This window comes from Saimiri boliviensis, chromosome 8, assembly GCF_048565385.1.
Source record: "Saimiri boliviensis isolate mSaiBol1 chromosome 8, mSaiBol1.pri, whole genome shotgun sequence".
Classification (NCBI taxonomy): Eukaryota; Metazoa; Chordata; class Mammalia; order Primates; family Cebidae; genus Saimiri; species Saimiri boliviensis.
The window spans coordinates 108,824,176-108,842,325 of NC_133456.1; the positions used below are offsets into that span (position 1 = coordinate 108,824,176).

At 47.8% G+C, this 18,150-nt stretch overlaps 1 protein-coding gene across 4 annotated transcripts in view; it reads right to left on the reverse strand.

Annotated features, from left to right (window-relative positions):
- Positions 1-18,150, reverse strand: part of CAMK1D (calcium/calmodulin dependent protein kinase ID) — a 469,993-nt gene that overhangs the window by 224,115 nt on the left and 227,728 nt on the right. The gene's annotated exons all lie outside the window — the stretch shown is intronic.

The window sequence follows — 18,150 nt, forward strand, 5'->3', positions numbered from 1 at the left end:
CCCACCTCAGCCTCCCACACTGCTGGGATTACAGGCGTGAGCCACCTCACCCAGCCTAAACCATGTAAATATGTTAACAGTTCCCTTCATATCTGTACATTTTCTTTGATGAATCTGTTTTATTAAATCTCACTTTCCCAAAAATATAAAAATAATAATTACCCTCTAGATGTGAGCTCCTGCTTTATTTATTTACTTATTTTTTATTTGAGAGATAGGGTCTCCCTCTGTTACCTAGGCTGGAGTGCAGTAGCGTGATCACAGCTCACTGCAGCCTCCACCTCTCAGGCTCAAGCAATCCTCCTGCCTCAGCCTCCAGAGTGGCTGGGACTACAGGTGCCTGCCATCACCCTTGGCTAATTTTCGTATGTTTTATAGAGATAAGGTTTTACCATGTTGCTCAGGCTGGTCTGGAACTCCTAAGCTCAAACGATCCTCCCGCCTCAGCCTCCCAAAGTGTTGGGATTACAAGTGTGCTGCACTGCACCCGCTGCCCTGTTCATTTTAAAAGCAAAAGCATCTTTATGTCTGGGTAGGAAAGTTTCAGGATACATCTGAACCATTTCAAAGTTGTAACTTGTTTTAGGTCCTCAGGGCAGGTAAAGGGGCAGGAACTCCTGGAAGGTTTATGTTTCTGCCTCTGCAGCAGCCAGACCGACCCAGGAAGGCTCAGGGACATGAACAGTGCGGGGAGATGTTAGTGGAAAATTAACACCTCACTAAATGGCCTAGGAGCTTTTCTGAATGTCTCTCATTAGAACCCGAACACTTCTGATGAATAATTTATCCTTTAGAGTGATGGTGTCAGACACTTTACTAGGAGGTTCTCACAAGTAAACCCTGGATTAGCCTCACTAATGAACAGAATGAGACATGCAGATGCCAGATTTCTATTCAGCTTTAAAGCCCAGTTGGAAAGGGAGGAAAGAGGAAAGGGAGGGAGGCAGGAAGGGAAAGAAGCGTCAATGGGCGTTCACTCCACTGGCAGGTAGACGAGTGAGAGGGAATTGGGCTTAAATTATCTGTCACTTCCTTGCTGGAGACCACAGGTGAGACTGGCCTCAGGTTTCTCATCTACACCTTGTGAATGATAATATCCAATGCCCAGCATCCTCCGAGTGATGAAAGAGCACGTGCAGACTTCAGAGTTCGGCGTGGTGCCCAGGACGCCATGAGGATCAACGCATGGGAGCCCTGATTACACACGCGGCAGGAGGCACCCCCGGGTTCTAGCGGTGCAGCAAAGGGAGACTCCGCAGAGGAAGGCATTTCACGCATCCTTCCCAAACCATCAGGAAACCGCCACTTAAAGCCCTGGCCATATGTTCTGAACCCTGCCTTGGGAGGACCGTTCGTGGTTCCCACAAATATCAGGCAGATCTCAGAGCCCAAGCCCCATCGACTGATTTTTGCTGCCTTAAGAACCTCAGTGCCAGCTCAGCCAAATGGGATTGGGGGAAGTGGGCACATCAGGGCAGTGCGGAATGTGCTTGGCTGACTCGCTGCCTGGGTCTCCTGGCATCCCCATCTCTGACTATTGAACCGTCTGTCACTAGAAGGTGCTGTGTGAGGGGTCCAAGGGCAGAGCAGAAAGTGGCATCGGATTCAGGGCCCGGCGGCCCCTCCCCTGTGGGCCCCCGGGCACCTGTGTTAACTCAAAGGAAATGGCGGCCGGACGCGGTGGCTCAAGCTTGTAATCCCAGCACTTTGGGAGGCCGAGGCGGGTGGATCACAAGGTCGAGAGATCGAGACCATCCTGGTCAACATGGTGAAACCCCGTCTCTACTAAAAATACAAAAAAAAATAGCTGGGCATGGTGGTGCGTGCCTGTAATCCCAGCTACTCAGGAGGCTGAGGCAGGAGAACTGCCTGAACCCAGGAGGCAGAGGTTGCAGTGAGCCGAGATCGCGCCATTGCACTCCAGCCTGGGTAACAAGAGCGAAACTCAGTCTCAAAATAAAATAAAAAAAATAAAATTAAATTAAAATAAATAAAAATAAAATAATAAAATAAAATAAAATAAAAAAGGAAATGGCTATTCTGGCTGCTTTCAACTCCAAGCTGCATGGCTGGGAAGCAAACACCAGGAAGGGGCTTGCAGTTTTTTGCCTTTTCTCCAACCTCAATTTGACGATGCGCCCCTAGAGGTCAGGCCTGCATGACATTTGCAATGCTTCTCTCACTGCCGAACTCTGCCCCGTGGCTCCCAGCCCCTTGCACCCCAGAATGCGCCCCGCAGACTATCTGAGCAGCTGCTGGCATCAATTCCTTCCATCCAGGGCAACAGGCTCCACAGGCCCCAGGAGAGGCTGGGCTATTTACTTCTGGTTTCCCAATAATCCTGTTTCCAAGAGCTCCTTGCCAAAGGAAGAGAAGGGGAAGTGGCCTCCAATGGCCACATCCAAGGGCAGCCCAGGGCTGAGGCAGAGCCAGGCCGTGCAGGCGGTGTGTTCTGGGGCTGCCAGTGGCACTGTGGCCCTGGGGGGTCCCCCTCCTTCCTCCCCCACCATCACCTGCTCACCCCTGAGAACTATTTGGTATCATCTCTCTGAAGTCGGTGGGCAGAAACTGTACTGCAAAAGTTCAGCTTGGATCACACAGCAGAGAGTGGGGAAGAGCCATGGAAGGTCAGAGCAGGCCCCTGAGTGGCTTGGCATCAGCAGGTGTGGGGCAGGGGTGGGCAGCCGGAGCCAAATGCTTTTGGAAGATGGTACAGATGCAAATACTACCTGCCACAGCAGTGAAGCTGTAGCCAAGGGGTTTATGTGTGTGTGTCTGTCTCTCTTTCACACACACACACACACACAAACACACACAAATGGTTTCTTCCCACCACCTCACTATACAGGAGAAGCCACACAGTTCGCAGGGAGCTGCCCTGACCTAGGAGCCAGACCTTCCTAGTCTCGTGGCCTTCACTGGGCCAAGCCTCAGTTATTTTGTCTGTAAAATAAAAGTACTGCACTGGATCTGCGTTTCCCAAAGTGAGGTTCCATGGCACACTAGTCTCCAAGACAAGGGTCCTTCGGCCAACTACATTGAAAGATGCCTCGTATCACTGAAGTAGTTACTCCTTCCTCCTGTTTTCGGAGATCCTGGCAACTACAGGGAATCATATACCCTAGACACATAACAGATGATGGATATACATTCCAGAGGCAACTGGAACCTGAAACATTCAAAGCAACCCCCTAGAAATGCTCAAAATATCACTTGCAGGTGGTAAATTACTACTATTCTGGGGAATGAGTCAATTGGACATAATGAAGCGTGGCCCTCAAGTTCCTGAGACTCTGAATAGCATCAAATAAGTACTTCTGGAAAGTTCTCCAGAGAAGCCAAGCACCCTGACAGCATCTTGGGTGAGGCAGAAATTCAGCTTCCCACGGGCCAACACCGCCAAATACTTTTGCTAAGAAGTCAGATTGACTGCATTTTCTGTGTTTATCTGATTCCTTATCGACGTCTGTCAGCTGCAAAGACGCTGGCACACGCACCACTTCCTGTGCCCGTCTTCCACCGTCCCTGGGATCTGCGCCTGAACCGTTTTTACAGCACACACCTCCCTGCACTGCCGTGTCACACCATTCACAGCGAGCGATGATTCTGTAGCAGGCGCTGGCTTGATGGGTGCTAAGAACTACGGAGATACCTAAGAACAGGTCCCATGCCTCCGCAAGCTCACTTCTGTCTGAGTAGACAGGTTAATAAGTATTTACGATGGGAGATGACAGGAGCGATCACAGTGCGATCACACGTAACTACTATTGGAGTCTAGAGAAGGAAAAGGAACAGGCTAGCCCTGCCTTGGGATATGGCCACTGGCGCGGTGCCCCGCACCCCCCCCCACCACGTGGCTGGCTATGTAGTGGGCATAGATTGTTCAGGTAGATAAGAGCATCCTCAGCTCAGGCAGGTGCTGCAAAGTCCCAGAGACTTCTGGGTGCACAGCGTTTCCAAGGAATGGTAAGTTGTAGTAAGTTACAGCCAGAGTGTGACAAGGGTGCTTCAGGGCTGGCGACGGGGAAGGATGAAGCATCAAAGATCATTTCCGGCTCCTTCCTGACCGGTTTGAGGTGTGAGGTTAAGGAGCTTGTTCCTTATCCTGGAGAAAAAGCGAGAGCAAGTGAAGACTGTACTAAGGGAGGTGTGTGATGGGGGTAATGGATCAAGCAGGAAAGAGGGGAGACTGAGCCCCAGCACGCGCTAATCCAGCCACGGGCTGACTGCCTTCTACCCACTCCTCATGGCTGTCCTGGAGCCATGTTCTGACCCCAAGCCTCCCCTCTGTGAAACAGAGCAGGATGGACTGGAGGAAGGCGGGCAAGAGGGCCAGGTAAGACCTATTACAACAGCAGAAGTCACAGGCGAGGGTGGCCATGGGTTCTGGAGAGGGGATGGCACACAAGTCACACTTCAGAGGCTGAAGCCTTATGATGCAATGATCAAGACAGGCATGCACGGGTCAGGGTGGAAGGCGGGAGGTGACCTTGAAGGGGGCCTGGGTTCCTGGCTTCAGGCACTGAGCAACTGGTGTCTCAGCAGGACGCAGCAGGCAGAGCCAGTCTGGGCAGGGATGAGGAATCCAGAATGTGGACATGCTGAGCTTGAGGTCACTGCAGGAGATGTATTAGGAAACATCAACAAGCATTTAGAGGCCAGGCATGGTGGCTCACGCCTACGCCTGTAATCTCAGCACTTTGGGAGGCCGAGGCGGGTGGATCACCTGAGGTCAGGAGTTCGAGACCAGCCTGGCCAACATGGCAAAACCCCATCTCTACTAAAAATACAAAAATTAGCCGGGCGCAGTGACATGCACCTGTAATCCCAGCTACTCAGGAGGCTGAGGCAAGAGAATTGCTTGGACTCGGGCAGCGGTTGCCGTGAGCCAAGATCGCACTACTGTACTCCAGCTCAGGGGTGATAGAGCAAGACCCCATCTCAAAAAATAAAATCATAATCATAATCATAAGCAGTTAGAAAGACGTGTGACGCCTTCAGGAGCCACTGCGGTTCCAGATCCACCACTGGTCTGCGCTGAGTCGCCCTCAGCTCCCACTTCCCACACAGACAGAGGCGGAGTGTGCAGGACGGGCAGCCTCCATGCCCTCTGCAGGCCCAGTGCCATTACAGACCCTGAAACGACGCAGGTCCTCCTCAAACAAGCTTTGCCTCAGTGCTCAAGGAATGCCCGGGGCCTTTAATGCTGACTTATAGGTAAATAGAAGTGCTTCTGGTGTGCCAGGAATTCATAGCAGATGAAATGGACCTGCTGCCCAGGAGGGCTGAAGCTGCACACTCTCCTCTCTAATTCAGAATGCTCCCACGCCCTGTGCTCCATCCCAAATGGCACCCTCTCCTACAAATACAGTTCCTGACACCCAGGAATCTTGCATCAGGTTGTCACTGGCATCTTTTCAGGGTTGGGAAAGTCACTGGTGAGAGATTTCTTGCTATCTGTAGACCACCTATGAAGGTAAAATAAGAGACTGTGAGTGGAGGCCGGGTGTGGAGGCTCATACGTGTCATCCCAGCACTTTGGGAGGCCATAGTGGGAAGATGACTTGAGGCCAGGAGTTTTAGACCAGCCTGGGCAGCACAGTGAGACCCCATCTCTACAAAAATGAATGAACAGATAAGATAAAATAAAATAAGAGATTGTGATGGAGACAACAAATGAGTTGATATGGGGCTTTCGTGCATTCCTTTACTGTATAAACTTTGCCTGGGATGGACTCCTCACCAGTGGCCTATAGAGAACTATAAGACTGTAGTTCTCCGGGGATTATGAGGAAGGCAGACAGAACCACTGGGGGATGTGTTTCAAATCATGAGACAGGCATTCCCCTTGTTCTGGAAGATTCTGAAGTCCCACCTCCTATCAGTGGTTCCAGAATGGGTCCCCTGCCACAGGATCCCTTTTCCTGGGCAGAACACACAGGCAGCAGGGGCAGTTCCTCCTGTTTCCTCCTAAGAGCTTAGCTGCCTTGTCCACAGGTACCTAACACACACCAGCTGAGCTGAAATGAGCTACTGAGGCTATGATTCTGCAGGCGAGAAGAAAGCCCTGCTCATGGCTTGCCACTGTGTTTAGAATTTATGTCTTTGAGAAATGAATTGAGGCTGGGCATGGTGGCTTATGCCTGTAATTCTAGCACTTTGGGAGGCTGAGGGGGGTGGATCACTTGAGGTCAGGCATTCAAGACCAGCCTGGCCAACAAGGCGAAACCCCGTCTCTACTAAAAATACAAAAATGAGACAGTGGTGGCGGCACGTGCCTGTAATCCCAGCTACTCCAGTGAGCCAAGATCACGCCATTGCACTCCAGTGTGGGCAACAGAGCAAGTCTCCATCTGAAAGAAAGAGAGAAAGAGAGAGAAAGAGAGAGAAAGAGAGAGAGAGAGAGAGAGAGAAAGAGAGAGAGAGAGAGAGAGAGAAAGAAATGAATTGAGACTCTCATATAAAAAGCTGTGGCAGGCCACACACCTGGCAGGTCATGGGAACTAGAGAGGTCAGGTCACGGGCTTTCATGTCATGCCTTTCTATACTCACGTAAGATACAGGCAAGACTGAGCGAAACCGAATTTGTTGTACAATGAAAACTTGCTCACATTATTTACAGGATGTGGAATGCTTGTAAACAGAAGCTTACATCAAAAAAGACTTATTATCTGAGATAAAAAAAAAAAAAAGAAAAAAAACAATCATTTTATCCAGCAATCCCACTACTGGGTGTCTCCCCAAAGGAAATAAATGTTTATCTCAAAATTGCAAAGATACGGAATCAACGGAAACATCCATCAATGGAAGATTAGACAAAGATAATGTGATACATGCATACCATGGAGTACTATCCAGCCATAAAAAAGAATGAAGTCATGTCTTTTACAGCAACATGGGTGGAAGTGGAGGCCACTATGTTAAGTGAAATAACTCAGAAAGTCCAGTACCACATGTCCTCACTCACAAGTGGGAGCTAAATAATGCGTGCCCGTGAACCTACAGAATGGAGTTAACAGACAGTAGTGACTCAAAGGCTGGGAGAATAGGAGGGGGAGGAGGGAGGAGAAATTACTTAATGGGTACAATGTATACTATTCAGGTGATGGTTACACTAAAAGCCCAGAAATCACCACTCCGTGATATACTCATGTAACAAAACCGCACTTGTTCTCCTTCAATTGATACGAAATGAACAAACAAATCTTTGAGCAAACATCTTGCAGGGTTAAAGTCAATTAAAGAGAAAATTCTTTCATTATTTTGACTTCTCAGTTGCTAAAAAGGAAAAGTGCCAACAGGTCACCAGATCAACATTTGCTAAACCAAGGCGCTTGGAATTTTCTTGGAATCAAAACACTTTTCACTGACCCCTCTACATTTTCTTAAAACAAACCAAGTGTGAGTGGGTTACAGAGTAGAAACTCTTTCTAGGTTTCGCCTGGCAACATAAAGCAGGAGCTTTGAGTGAAAACGCAGGGCCTATTATTTTAATTGTTCCATTGTTTCTGAAGTCCCCTTTGAGTTGGGGAGGTCTCAAAGGGAATGCTGCTCCAGAAATGGGGGGTCTATTACCTAGCTTCCCACAAAAGAAGCGCAGAGCTAGACTCAGATCTTGAGTGTTTCTCCTGTTTGTGCTTTCTTCTAGCTTGGGTATTTTTACGAGTTTCTATTGTTCGATACTATTTCCTTCTTCTCTCTCTCCTTCCCTCTCTCCCTTTAAGACGAGGTTTCACTCTGGTGCCCAAGCTGCAGTACAGTGGCACAATCATAGCTCACTGCAGCCTCCAACACCTGAGCTCGAGTGATCCTCTTGCCTCAGTCTCCCAAGTATCCAGGACTACGGGCACACGCCACCTCGCTTGCTCTTCTGTATTTTCTTACAAAATAAAGCCAGTGGTTGATAACAGGCTTTTTGCCTTAATGTGTGCATTTACCAATCCTCTGGCTGATGATAAGGGATTTAGACAATTCTGCAATTCTTCTCATCTCCAGAAGCTGGCACGTGGAAAGTTATGAAGGCCAACGGGCAGGGGCACTAGGCCCAAATGCCAAGAGCTCAGGAATGCTCAGACCAACAACTCTTCAAGGAGGACACACAGGCCAAGGCGTCAGGGCTGCTCCTGCCCGCCTCCCGATCGTGTTCACGTTGCTGTCTTTTTACCACGAAAAGGTTTGTCCTGAAGGAGACAAGAAGACACCAACAGGAAGGAACTGCTGAGCGAAAGATCGGCTCTTTTCCTCGGAATTTATGTCTGTCTCCGTCCAGAGGGTCTCTCCTTTGAGGCACCACACTGCCTACTTTGTGATGCCAGGTGGGTGTGATGAGGTCACAAAATCTCCCAGGATCCAGTGAGCCATGCTTCCTCAGTACCCTCCACACCGCCCCCACCAGCTCCAGGAGACGCCTTATCCCACCAGAACCTACAGGGAACCGCACCCCGCCTCAATGAATGGACGGAATTTCTCCCCTCAATACTCTCAAAATAAGACGCGGCAGGGAGTCCCTTCCACTTCCAACTCTTGAACCCAAAACCTTCACCTTCATTTTACAACTCAAGCAAACGGTGTGGCTGGTGCAAGTCACCCAAAAAAGATACTAAGTCAACATAACTGTTCAATGAATAATGATGCTCACCATACACCAGTTACTGACTGTAGGAACAGATGAACCTACGAGTCCCAGAAACACCTATGGCCTTTCCTAAGACATGGGCAGATCACACCCCGTCTCTGAATTCTACAAATGCCCGAGCATTCTTGTGCATCATTACCCAGGAATTGTGTACATTCGTGCTAATTCCAACGTCGTTTCCCTACTCACCTCCCACCCCAAATGCAGAGATTACATCACATCACACACATCCAGATATTTTGGTCTTTGTAGGCCTCGTAAAAATAGATTTGTTATATCCAGGCATTGCACAGAGAGCCAGTAGCATGCTACTTGTAAGACACGCATTCAAAAGTCGACCTTCATTGCTTTAATTTTGCTCCCGCCCCTCAAGGCTACACTAGCTCAACGGGCAACCTCAAAGTAAAGGGTTTTCCAGGAACCCACCAGCACAGACCCCTTTTCCTCCCTTCAGACCTTCGGACCTCTCTGCCTCCCTGCAGCCCAGACAGCATTACCAGTGGTGCACTATGACAAGCACCTTGTCACACTGTGGAAAATTCAAAAACAGCACCCAGGGTTTTTAAATCTCTCAGTGGGGTGACCTGAATCTGCAGGAAGCGGTGTGACCCAAAACAGATTCCATTTTCCTTTGAAAATGAGATTGCTTCCTGAGATACGGAAAATGTTGCCCAGCACACAGTAAGTACTCAACAAACAGTAGCTTAAACTACACTAGATAGCACCATCTGATGTACCTTCAGAGCCCCTTACGGGAAAATTATCGACATCGTTCGAATTTTACCATGCCGGAGAACAGCTGTAGGAAATGAAACAATCCCAGGCTGAAGTGGGAACCCACAAGTAACCACAGGCTCTGAGCAGCTGCTCTGCCACGAGGTTCTATCACGGAATGCACATGAGTAACAGAAAAGCAATTGAACATCCTTACGTATTTTCATTTTCACAGCGGGGACGCAGGCTCTGCTATTGCTTTCCTGTGGCAACAATGAAAATCAAGGCATGAATGAGTTCTTTCCCAAGCTAATAAGTGATTATCCTTTAACAAAGAAACGTGACTAGAGTGCTCGCATAGAGGGACGTCTGTTAACTTACAAATGTGTATGTTTCACAGCATCGTCCATTTTCACGTCAGCTCTTCAAAGACAGGACGGTGCCTGTGTGTTTCTTCCCTATCTCATCTAGCACAGGGATAGATGTGCTTGGTGCTGACATGTTTTCTGTTATTGTTTGTTAACGATGCCAACACCAGTAACTTTATGTCCAGGTAACTGTATCCAAGTGTTCTGATGGTAGCATACACCTCCCAGAGATCCAGTGAGAGCATAAATAAAGGAAGCAGCTCTCATCAGCAAATACGGGGCTCCTTCATCTTTGGACAGAGTGAACAGCTGATGGTAGGAAGTGAAGACAGCCCTATGGGTGGCCCAGGAGACCAGTACAGAAGCACTGGCCCAGGATCTGAACAAAGCAAGGATTTACAGTCAGTAAGGCTACAATCCACAAGAAGGAACCGGCTCCCCCAACAGCCTCAATGAGGGAACACCTGGGCCACAGATGTACCCCTCTATGAAAAGGCACGGGCCTCTGCTTAGGGTCCAACCCCAGCCATTCCTTTCCACGGTAGGGGCCTCAGAGCCACCGCCTCATTGACTGAGGGACCTCCCAGGAAGGCATATCTTTTAGCCTCCAGATGGTCAAAATGTCTGTGGGATTCAGTGAGGAAATGGTCAGCCCAGAAGGCCAACGACCCTGGGCAGGCAGAGCTGAACAAACAAGACAGTGCCTCAAGAAGGACCTGGCCTCAATTCCTGGAAGTTCAATGTCAAGTTTCCCAAGTGCAAACATTAGAGCTGAGTTCAGTTCCCAAGGGGGTGATGGATGCTTCCTCAACCATGGAGAGCGTCACGTGTTCAGCTGAACATCTTGCATTCAGGAAATCAAAGAGCAGCCACCATGCAGCCCAAGTGCTATTTCCCAAAGCATTTCTCCTCTTTCCAAATAGACACTGCCCTTCCAACTGCTGAAAGCTAGCGAGGCAGCAGTGCGAAGCTTCCCCACAAGGCCACAAACTCCTACAGGGCAGGAGCTGTGTCTTTTTTATTTTCCATCCCCACTCATGGGTGCTTTGAAGGGGCTCAATAAATGCTGGATGAATTAGACCCAAGGCTCCAGAGATAACTTAACAGCCTCATCTTAGCATTTATCTTCAGTGTCCTATGTTTCACTACAGCGTTCAAAGCAAAGAGAGGGACTTCGCTTTTAGCCTCCAAACCAGTGCAAATGTTGACAAAGACACCTAAAACAACCACAAGAAAAGTGCATAAAAGGGGGAAAAAATTACCAGGTCTAAAAAACATGTGGGTGGGACAGGTGGACTGGAAGCCAGGAGGACTAGACGCTTGCAAGTGATCAGAAGCACAGTGAACACAGTGTCTCCAGAGGAACCTACCGATTTAAATTCTTGACCCCACCACAGGATTTCAGCATCCAAACCTTTGAGGGTAGGAACCTAGAAAGCTTGATTTTACAGAAGCTCCTCTACTATCCCCTAAGTTTGAGCACCTCTCATCTACACGTTTCAGAAGAAAACTACCTAGAAATCAGTGTCTAGGAGCAGCTCAAACTGAGAGATTTGGGGTGTTAAAAATATTTAACTGGGAGGCCACGCGGCTGAGAAGGCTCCAGCACCTGAGGTTCCTAGGTAAGCAAACTCAAGCCCAACATAAACTGTAAAGCCTAGCCAATCAGAAACCACCAACTAACCTCTAACTGGGGACTTCCCACCAGATCATACCCAAATAAGGCAAGGTCCTAGCTGGAGCCAGTCAAGTAAATGCTTTACTCTGCTTCCAAGTTCAGCCTATAGAAGCCCACTGCTCACACTGCTAAAGCCTAGATCTCTGCACGTCTCCTGGCTGTGAGTGCTGCCCAATTCATGAATCCTTTAATGCTCAAATAGATTCTGTGACACTTATTTTGTCTACAGTTTTTCTTTTAAAGGGGGATAACCTCAACCCCTCCTCCAAACCCTCACATTCTCCTCACGTCCTGCTTCCCCTTCTTGGGTTTTTCTGGACTATGTCCCTTTTTAGGACTGACGTGCTCTCTCATCTCCACTCCTTTCAGGGTGTCTTCCTGCTTGCCAGAAGACAAAAACCTAACTTCCCAGACTCCCCTGTTGCTGGGTTCCGTGTGTGGCCTGACTCTCCCCCAAGCAGAGACTCAGCCCTGGAGAGAAGGCAGAAGCTGCCACTCACAGTGAGGAAGTGAGGAGATGTCTTCAGAGCTGGCTACACAGCTTTCACAGGCCAGTGCGAAACACAAACGCCAGGCACCTTGATCAAAACCCAGAAGGAAATACTTTCCCCCTTCTTCTGTGGTCTCTTTATTGGCCTGTCATGGTATTCTTTAAATCTGCTAACTAATGTCACGCTTCCTTAGGTGGCAGTGGTCACTGGGTGTGACCAGAAAGTGGGCAGCTGAACACTCACCCTGGAAACATGGTCAAGGGGTAGGGAACAGAACAGCTTATGCACAGAGGAGCCACGGCCCAGAGCACACACATTGGACTTGACTTACACAACCCAAATGCAAAGATAAAATTGCCACATTCAAGACGGGTCTGGATCCATCACCCCACCTCAGCTGCAAAGGTCCCAGGAAGCAGGTCAGAGTTCATGAGTCTAGAACCAGGAGCAGGTATATTCCACAAGCCAGCAGCATCTTAGTGACTGCCCACTTTCTGATAATTCTTCAAGTTCCTGGTTTTCGCAAAAGGAGAATCTCTCCTAGAACCATCTTTTTTTTTTTTTTTTTTAATTGAGACAGAGTTTCCCTCTTGTTGCCCAGGCCAGAGGGCAATGGCGCAATCTGGGCTCACTGCAACATCCACCTCCCAGGTGCAAAAGATTCTCCTGCCTCAGCTTCCTGAGTAGCTGGGATTACATGCGCCCACCACCATATCTGGCTGATTTTTCTATTTTTAGTAGAGTTGGGGTTTTACCATGTTGGCCAGGCTGGTCTCGAACTCCTGACCTCAGATTATCTGCCTGCTTCTGCCTCCCAGGATGCTGGGGTTACATGAGGCACCGTGCCAGGCTTCCCCCAGAATCACCCTGAAGATCATTCCTGGAACCTCAGCATGGAGGGAATCTCCTTCCCAGCCTTTCATTGTCTGCGTCAGCCCTTGAAATTGTCATCACCCTGTTCTTAAGCCAGCTAGAATCATTTCTGTTTCTGCAAGTGGACGCTGACCTGCAGGCTCCACTCCTCCCTGCAGCCTGAACCTGGCTGCAACGTGGCTGCCCCACCTAAGTCAACCACTTCCTGGGACTTGAACACCAGAGGAGGGCCAAGCAGATGAGAGCCACACATTCAACCTCCTGGAAATAGCTTCTTGATTTTGCGTTTGTTTATTACCAGAAAAGGAAGTGTCTGGAAACGATGTATTTTCCAGCACACACATTCCCTATAACCTAAACTAGCCTTGAACTTTCCAACCATGGGAAATGTTTCTATATCTGACAGAAATCCCTGAGTTCACTGACTCCCTGAAAGTTTACACCAGGAAATGAGAAGGAACAGAAACACAGAGTCCATTGTCATTAGCCCACTTGGTAGACGGTTCCACATTCTGTCTGACCCTTGGCTCCGCGGAGAATGAGTGCTGACAGCCTCAACTGTAAGACATTCAACTAAGCAAGAAAAATACAAGCAGGATTAACCCGCCCCAAAATGTCACTTTGGAATTTCACTGCCTATGAAAACAAGGATCACACCTATAGGCTTAAACATGGTTGAACAAAATAAACTTGTTTGGTATAAAACCAACGAGTACATCTTGAGATGCTTGGGACAGGGTTGCTAGGTGGTGGCTGTTATTTTTTCTTTCCCCAAATCACAGCAATGCGAATATGACATGTCCAGTGCTTCTCCCTGTAAAGTGAATTTCATCATGCTCTTCAGCTGAGCTCACTGCTTATAATGACCCACGCAGAACTTCACTCCCATGCTTGTGTTTGTTTTTAAGACAGAGTCTCGCTCTTGTTGCCCAGGCTGAAGTGCAATGTTGCGACCTCAGCTCACTGCAACCTCAGCCTCCCAGATTCAAATGATTCTCCTGCCTCAGCCTCCCAGATGGCTAAGATGACAGGCATGTGCCACCACGTCAGGCTAATTTTTTGTATTTAGTATTTAGTAGAGACAGGGTTTCACACCGTGTTGGTCAGGCTGGTCTCGAACTTCTGACTTCAAGTAATACACCCACCTTGGCCTCCCAAAGTGCTGAGATAACACACATGAGCCACTGTGTCCGGCCATGCTTTAACTAGACAAGAAGGCAATGCAACTTCCAATCCAGCACAGAACTGTGTGACCAAGGGCAGACATTGCAAGTTGAGTGGCGTAAGCCTGGGAGGACAGGTAAGTCCAAAAGGAGCTAGATTTAGAAGAGAAGGGAGGAAGGATGAAGGCCACAGGCCACTGAGGATGCTATTGTATTTATTAATGATTCATTAATTTTTATAAAAATTCCAATAGCTTTTGAGGTACAAGGTTAAACGGGATGAAATTTATAGTGGTGAATTTTGAGATTTTTAAAGAAACATTCAGAGCTAGAAGATAAAGAAAATGTTTCGCAGACTGAGGACAGTGGTATATTGTTAATAAATAGGAAACACGAGGCAGCCTCAGTGCCTGTGATGTTTCCACCTAATTCACTCCTTCATTCAATACATGCTTAATAAGTGTCTGTTATGTGCGTAGCACTGTGCTTGCCTTATAGATGCAGAAATGGACACCACAGAATCGGGTCTTATTTATTATTTTGTCTTTGGGTTTTTTTGAGAGAGAGAGTCTCACTCTATTGCCCACACTGGAATGCAGTGGTGTGATCTTGGTTCAATGCAACCTCTGCTTCCCGGGTTCAAGCGATTCTCCTGCCTCAGCCGCCCGAGTAGCTAGGATTACAAACGTGTGCCACCACACCTGGCTAATTTTTGTATTTTTAGTAGAGACACGGTTTCACCATGTTGACCAGGCTGGTCTTGAAGTCCTGGCCTCAAGTGATCCACCCACCTTGGCCTCCAAAAGTGCTGGGATTACAGGCATGAGCCACCGCACCCAGCCTTGGGCCTTATCTTTAGGAAGCTTCAGTCCAGAGGGAGATTGATCATCAAGTAACCACATAATCATACAGTGCAGAAAAAGTAAAGAGTGTTCTAAAACGGGTTCATTAAACTACAACCGGCCCACCACCTGTTTTTGTAAATTAAGTTTTATTGGAACTCAGCCCACACATTCATTTTTACATATCATCTGTGGCTGGTTTTAGAGTACATTAGAGTTGAGTAGCTGCCTATATGGCCTGCAAAGTCTAACACATATACTACTGGGCCCCTTAGAGACGCTCCCCCGCCCCCAGTCTGAAAGAAGAAAATAGTAACCCTAATTTGGACTAGGGTTTAGGAAGACTTCCCTGAGAAAGTGACATTTCAGAGGTATCTGAAAGATGAAGAGGAGGAAGCCAGGCAGAAAGGAGAGAAGAGACAATCTACGCAGAGGATGCTTAGGAGGCAGACTGACACGTGAAAGGATTCTAAGGACTAAGGCAAACGTGACTAAGAGAAAGTAGCTGCTATAGGATTTCTACCTCATCACACGTAGTATTAGCAATAGTGACTGCGGGAGAAATAGCTGCAGTGGGGCCAGCACGGGGCAATTATTAGGGACCAGGCTGTATTCAGAGCACTTCACATACATTCATTCTTTTCTTTTTTCTTTCTTTTTTTGAAACGGAGTCTTGCTCTGTTGCCAGGCTGGAGTGCAGTGGCAGGATCTCGGCTCGGTGCAATCTCTGCCTCCTGGGTTCAAGTGATTCTCCTGCCTCAGCCTCCCAAGTAGCTGGGACTACGGTGCGCGCCACCACACACAGCTAAGTTTTGTATTTTTCAGTAGAGACGGGGTTTCACCATGTTGGCCAGGATGGTCTCGGTCTCTTGACCTCGTGATCTACCTGCCTCGGCCTCCCAAACTGCTGGGATTACAGGCGTGAGCCACCATACCCAGCCACATTAATTCTTTTATACCAAAGGGATTTGTGGTTTCAATAATGTTTGGAAATAAGGGGCATGAAACCACATCTGCAGAGCCTCCATATAATATTGAGAAAAATGTCAGTTGAACACATCAGAGAATGGGGGGTTGGGTGGGCTGATAGACACTTGGGAAGCCTAAATCCCTGTCCCCTTCACCTCCAAATACCACCCTGGCCATGTCATTCCTTACTGACACATAAAACAGTCTCTAAAACAAGACAATGTCATCACTTTAATTAAACTTCATTACTGACATTTAAAAGAAAAATACTCTTGACTGGCAAATAATGAGGCTTAGTCGTAATTTCAGACCTTCTATCTATATTGAGATATATAGGAAAAGAAGAAAAAGCCTCATTTTCAAAATAGGAAAAAAGAATGGATTCCAGACAGGAGAAAGATAGATGGTGCCTGGCGTCCTCCTCCTTGGGAAATTGCAGGGAGACGATGACAAGAAAGTTTTATGGGCATTTGGAAAACACTGAGGTGCAGACTCTAAGCCAGCCCATCCAGTCTTGGGTAATGTCAGCAATAGACATGCATGTCAATTTCAGCCAAGCAACCCAACAAGGGCATTTTCATACTTTCTTTTGAAATAGGAGACAAATTAGCTATAAAAATAATAACCGGCCGACTGTGGTGGCTCACACCTGTAATCCCAGCACTTTCAGAGGCCGAGGCAGGCGGATCACGAGGTCAGGAGTTCAAGACCATCCTGGCCAACATGGTGAAACCTCATCTCCACTAAAGATACAAAATATTAGCCAGGAGTGGTGGTACACACCTGTAATCCCAGCTGTTTCAGAGGCTGAGTGAGGCAGGAGAATTGCTTGAACCCGGGAGGCAGAGGTTGCAATGAGCTGAGATTGTGCCACTGCACTCTAACCTGGGTGACAGGGCGAGACTTCATCTCAAAAAAACAAAAACAAAAACAAAAAAACCCTATTATGTAGATGTGGAGCTGTCTGCATGAACAAATAAACAGAACGGTAAAGTATACAGGGCTGGGCTTCACCCTGGGTCTTTCCCTACGTGGAAATAAGTGAAGCCCACCGAAATGAAAAGCCAAAGCTATTTATTAAGAGCTTGCTATGACAAGGAGTCAGCCACTGTCACCTGCGTTTGGTAGAGACGCAAAGGCAGGCAGAGAAATGTGGCACATTTTAGTGGAGAGAAGGAAAGGCTTCGGGTGGCAGCTGTTGGCAGGTGCTGTAAAAGGATAACAAAAGCAGCCCATCCGGGTGATCGGTTAGGGGAGTATATCTGATCTCCGTCTGGTCCTGTTTGAAGTCACGACAAAAATTAGGGCAGCTGCCAGTAATTGATCAAGTTCTGGCCATTCCAGGCCACTTGCTATGGGGGTTATTCGTTGGTTTCCTGGACTAGCGGCTGCACCCTGCAAGTCAGAACTCCACTTTTATATAGGATCTGGCTATTGCCCACTAGAATAATCAATCTCTGTCCCCAACCCCTCTGTGTCTAACATAGGGAGAACAGATTGTTCCAGGTAGCTTTCTTGAAAGTGGCATAAATTTTAGAAAGCAGGCAGAGGGAAAACAGAAATGATTGAGCCACCATTTCAGAGAAGATAAAATTAAAAATCAGTTAGGTATCTTCCCCAAGAAGAATCAAAGGCATAAAGACTGATGAAATTTGAGTGTACCACAATAGGTGGCTAAAACAATTGTCAGCAACATCAGCTCACATGTGACCAGTCGTTGTCTAAGTAAGTGGACGGCTGGTTCACGTGTCACCAGCTCTTCGACCTTGGGAAGTCACTCGATCTCCATGAACTCTAATTGTTCATCTCCAAAATAAACAGACGGAATTAAAATCTCAAGTTCTTTATGGTTCTAAAATTTTCTGGTTCTGTGATTCTAATCATGGATGGCTCTTTTATTCTACAGGCGGCAGCTTTACGTCTGCCCAGCTAGATACATGTAATTCATTATGAGCTGATTTGGAAAACAAAACAAATCATGCTGTGTTTTGTTCAAGTGCATTCATTCAACAATAATTGTGGAAGAGTATCTATGAATAAAGTACTCTCCTAGGTGCTAAGGGGAAAAGCAAAAAGACTGAGGCCCCGGGCCAGGCACATGGCTCACGCCTGTAATGCTAGTGCTTTGTGAGGCCGAGGCGGGAGGATCACTTGAGGCCAGGAGTTCAAGATCAGCCGGGGCAACACAGTTAGATTTTTGTAGACCCATCTCTGCAAAACATTTGAAAATTAGCCAGGCGTGGTGATGTGCACCTGCAGCCCTAGCTATTCGGAAGGCAGAGGTAGGAGGATTGCTTGAGCCCAGGAGGTTGAGGCTGCAGTGAGCTATGATGGTGCCACTGCACTCCAGCCTGCGTGACAGAGTGAGATGCTATCTCTAAAAACAAAAAATAAAAGACTGAGACCCAGCCCTGAAG